A 5,105-nucleotide genomic window follows, 5' to 3' on the forward strand; every position below is an offset into this window, starting at 1 on the left:
TAATTATTCGGTTAACTAGCCAGGCTATTTTCATCCACCGCGCTGCGCTGACCGTCTACCTTTACCTAGTCAACACTGCTAGCTAACACTGCTAGTTGCCACTGATCTCCGAATAGCAGACATGTAGAAACTCACACTACACAACTTACATTACACGGAGGACGACTTGATTAGCTAGTGTTTAGCTAGCTACATCGTGTCTTGCTGTCTTTGTATCAAGATATGTCTAGTGTTTTGCGAAAATTGTCGGAGCGTTTACCTAGCCAGCTACACGTTCAACAAAGTCAACAACGCAAGCCACTGCTAGCCAGCCTACTTCACCGCCAGCAGTACTATATCATTTTAGTCCAATAAGATTTTAGTCAATAAGATTTTATTTTTATTTTTGCAACGTAAGCTAACTTCCTGAACATTCGAGACGTGTAGTCCACTTGTCATTTAATCTCCTGTCATTAGCGTAGCCTCTTCTGTAAGCCAGTCAACTATGTGTCTGTCTATCCCTCTTCTCTCCTCTCTGCACAGACCATACAAACGCTTCACACCGCGTGGCCGCCGCCATTCTAACCTGGTGGTTCCAGCGCGCACGACCACTGTGGAGTTCCAGGTCTCGGGAAGCCTCTGGACCTGGCCGTTTATCTGCGGCCAACAAGGCAGAGTTCATTCAGCCTATGCGTCCCTCACAGTCCTCGACTACTTGGGACAATGACGGGAAACATGAATTACCAGCTAGGACAACACTGCTACTCCTACTGCTCTCGCCTCGTCTGCCACACTGGTTCTCCACACCCCGAGAAGCTTCCTGTCAGCGGGGCGGTGTGCACTGGATCCTCATCTTCCCAAGTGGACATTCTTCTCTTTCCCTGACCATCTGTCTATGGCGCCTCCTTATGAATTCGCATCTGTCACATAGTTAACCAGCTCCTTTCTAAGCTTAAACATCCTATATATTTTATCGCCCTCTCAGGTTCCCTTGGAGAGTTCATCAATGAGCGTTGCGCCCCTGATAAAGTTTCTTTCACTTGGAGATGGCTCACCTCTCACAGTTCTGGGTGGACTTTACCTCCCAACGTTCGCTTTGACCTCATGGTCCTCTCTGCCGTCCTGTCTTCCACTCTCTCCTCTTTTGACCTCACCCTCTCACCTTTCCCCGCCTCTCACAGGCAGGCAATGACGCTTACCGCTCATCTTTACTGATGCGTTCTTCCACTAATCTCACTGCAAGCTCCTCCGTCCAAGTCCCGACCACTACCTTGTATCCTTTTATCCTCTCGCTATCCTCTCACAGAATCCCTTAAACACCCCAACCCCGCTACAAAATCCGCAGCGTCCATGCCTGACTGCTGGTGATCCGCCGTCCCAACCTTCGCTCTCTCCCCCGCCTGACCTCTCCTCTTTCCATCCTAGTGCATCTCTCTCTCTGGGCTCAACTAACCTTCTCTAGCAACCGTATCTTCCTGATTCTGCCTCCTGAACCCTCCTTCTGCCTGCCCTTTCTGGATCCTGTGACTCTTACTATGTCCTCTAATTCCCTCTCAGGGCCGGCTCATGTAGGTCGTCTTACCCCTGCTTTGTGCTCCCCTGGCGTCGAAGGAATACGTGCTTCCACTGGTCTGTCAAGTTGTGAGCTTCACAGGAATGTTACTGGTAGGCTTGTGCCGGGCCAGTATGTTAAGTATTTGGTGTGGGGAAAAAGGTAAAGCAGACAGGTCAGCGGAGTCAATCACCACCTTCCGGAGACACCTGAAACCCCACCTCTTTAAGGAATACCTAGGATAGGATAAAGTAATCCTCCTAACCCCCCCTCCCCCTTAAAAGAGTTAGATGCACTATTGTAAAGTGGTTGTTCCACTGGATATCATAAGGTGAATGCACCAATTTGTAAGTCGCTCTGGATAAGAGCGTCTGCTAAATGACTTAAATGTAAACGTAAATGTACCAATAGATGGCCTTCTTTTCGAGGCATTGGAAAACCTCCCTGGTCTTTTTGGTTGAAACTGAACTTAAAATTCACTGCTCGACTGAGGGACCTTACAAATAATTGTATGTGTGGGGTACAGAGATGGGTTAGTCGTTTAAAAATCCTGTTAAACACCATTATTGCGCACAGAGTGAGTCCACTCAACTTATGTGACTTACTCCTGAACGTATTTAGGCTTTCCATAACAAAAGGTTTGAATACTTAATGACTCAGTACATTTCAGCGTTACATTTTTTATGAATTTGTAAACATGTGTAAAATCATTTTACTTTGGGGTATTGTGTGTACATCAGTAATGCAACATCTCCATTCAATCCATTTTGAATTCAGGCTGTAACACAACTGTAATGCTCGTCGTTAGGTGGAAGAGAGGAGGACCAAATTGCAGCGTGGTACGTTTCCATATTTATTGGAATACTTAACAACATGAACAAAACAATAAACAGAAAATGAAACTAACGACGCTACAGACCTGAACATGTGAACATAGAGACAACGAAGAACGCAATGAACAGGAACAATCACCCACAAACAAACAGTGAGAATAGCCTACCTAAATATGGTTCCCAATCAGAGACAATGTAAAACACCTGCCTCTAATTGAGAACCATTTCAGGCTAGACAATAAACCCAACATAGAAACACATAACATAGAATGCCCACCCAGCTCACGTCCTGACCAACTAAACAAGACTGAACAAAGGAAATAAGGTCAGGAACGTGACAGTTTGACATGTTTCTACGGACTGTTATGGAAATTTTGGACATTTCGTCAGGTTTTAGTGAACGAGCTTCCCTGACGTTGTGTCAAGGCTGTGAATACTTTCTGAAGGCACTGTATCTATTCCTGCTACCAGTCACTTTTCAGCCCTGTTTACCTGTATATCCTGCTACCAGTCACTTTTCAGCCCTGTTTACCTGTATATCCTGCTACCAGTCATACGACACAGCACACCCACCACGACAGGTATTTCAACAGACCACACACACACACACCAACTTATCACAACACACACCAAACACAACACAGACACACACTGAATAATCACTGTACAACTCAGAATAGTTTGACAAAAATTCTGTCAAAGCCTTTTACAGTTTCAGAACGATAGCAGATGTTTACGCCTGAGCTATATGGCACTGCGTCCTTCTTAAGATGGTTGTTCCAGTTTCCAAGTCTGCATCGATTCCAAACGGGCACAAGCACTCTCCCTATTGCTCAACATATGGTTTGCAGAACACTTGAGACACTCGCGACTAAGATGTCGTTCGCCTCATGTTCAGCTGAATTTCTGGCTTCAACCAGTTCTCCCTCCCGTTACCGAATATTCCTGCCAAAAGAATCAGAAAAAAGAGACAAATGGGAATCTTTAGACTTTTACTCGTGTAAAGTGTACTAACAATTAACTCACTGAGACAAGACTGTTTTTATTTTACTTTTGAGTCAGCAATTTCAGATCCAGCAACAATTGACTGTTAGGGGACCCCTTTAACCATTTACAGACCACCCCTCTCATCATCTCTAGGACCCTCTACACCCTCTGCATTCCAGAGGGGGTCCCTAAACCAACAAAGACCCACATCAATAGCCAGGCCCTCAGGCTGGGGGAAGCAGGTCGCCCACACACACACACAACACGCACGCACAGACATACAGTCTTGTAAAACTAACACACACACACATACACACACTAGCGCAGCAGCACATCAGCATCCGGACAGGAGGTGATTTCACTGTCTGAGTAACAGTTGGTTGAGTCTGGCAATGAGTCCATAGACTAAACCAGACCATTAAGCCAGGCAATGTTATGTTACACAGCACCAACGCATTGTTGTTTAGCCACAGGTATTTACTGTACGGGGCTGCTGTGAGCTCTAAAACATCACCTCTGTGGGTGTTGGTATTCGGCGTGTCAGTGGTGGGAAGGATTAAAGTGTTATAGTATAGTGTGGTGTGTTGTGTTGTGTGTGTGTGTGTGTTGCGTGTGTGTGTGGTGTTGTGTGTGTGTGTGTGTTGTGTGTGTGTGTGTGTGTGTGTTGTGTGTGTGTGTGTGTGTGTGTGTGTGGTGTTGGTGTGTGTGTGTGTGTGTTGTGTGGGTGTGTGTGGTGTGTGTGTGTGTGTGAGCGTGTGTGTGTAGTAGAGTTGCTTCATATGTTACATTAGTAGGCAGCGGTCTCTGAGCAATGCCATCTGTTTGGTTGTGTGACTAATGCTGGTGGTGGTGTAGTGGAATGATGCGGTGTACTCTCAGATACAGGTGTCCCAACTCATCTGCTCCCCAAAGGCTTCCTGGTTCCTGTTCCTGGCTAGAGTGCAGCAGGTTCATGTCCCTCCCCACCACCCATCTGTAACCAGCCACTTAGTAATGTATCGTCTGATTGATGATCAGTCAGAGCACCTGATGGGGTCCTGTCATCATAACTGCATAGTCTTATAGCTTCAAGATACTGTATATCAAAGGAGAACAGCCCGAGAACTACACCTAGTTTACTGTAGATCAAAGGAGAACAGCCGAGAATACAGTTTACTGTAGATCAAAGGAGAACAGCCAAGGAAACACAGGATTACTGTAGATCAAAGGAGAACAGCAGAGAATTCACTAGATTACTGTAGATCAGAGGAAGAACAGCTGAGAATACACTAGTTAACTGTAGATCAAAGGAGAACAGGTGAGAATACAGCTAGATTACTGTTGATCAAAGCACGAAACAGCGCGAGAACATCATTTTTTTGTTTTACTGTAGATCAAACGGAGAACAGCCGAGGAACACACTAGAAGTTACTGTAATCAAAGGAGAACAGCCGAGGAATCACCTAAGTACTGTAAGATCAATAGAGAAACAGCCGAGAATAACTAGATTACTGTAATCGAAAGGAGAAACACGCCGATGAAACATAGATACTGGTAGATAAAGGAGACCAGCCGAGAATATCACTAAGATTACTGTAAGATCAAAGGAGAACACCAGAGAAACACTAGATACTGTAGAATCAAAGGAGAAGCAGCCGATATACAGCTAGATTACTGTAACATGATCTCAAAGAGAAACAGCCGAGAAATACACTAGATTACTGTAAATCAATGAAGGAGAAACAGGCCCGAGAAATAGCACTAAGAATTTTGTT

Source organism: Salvelinus sp. IW2-2015, linkage group LG8 (assembly GCF_002910315.2).
Source record: "Salvelinus sp. IW2-2015 linkage group LG8, ASM291031v2, whole genome shotgun sequence".
NCBI classification, from domain to species: Eukaryota; Metazoa; Chordata; class Actinopteri; order Salmoniformes; family Salmonidae; genus Salvelinus; species Salvelinus sp. IW2-2015.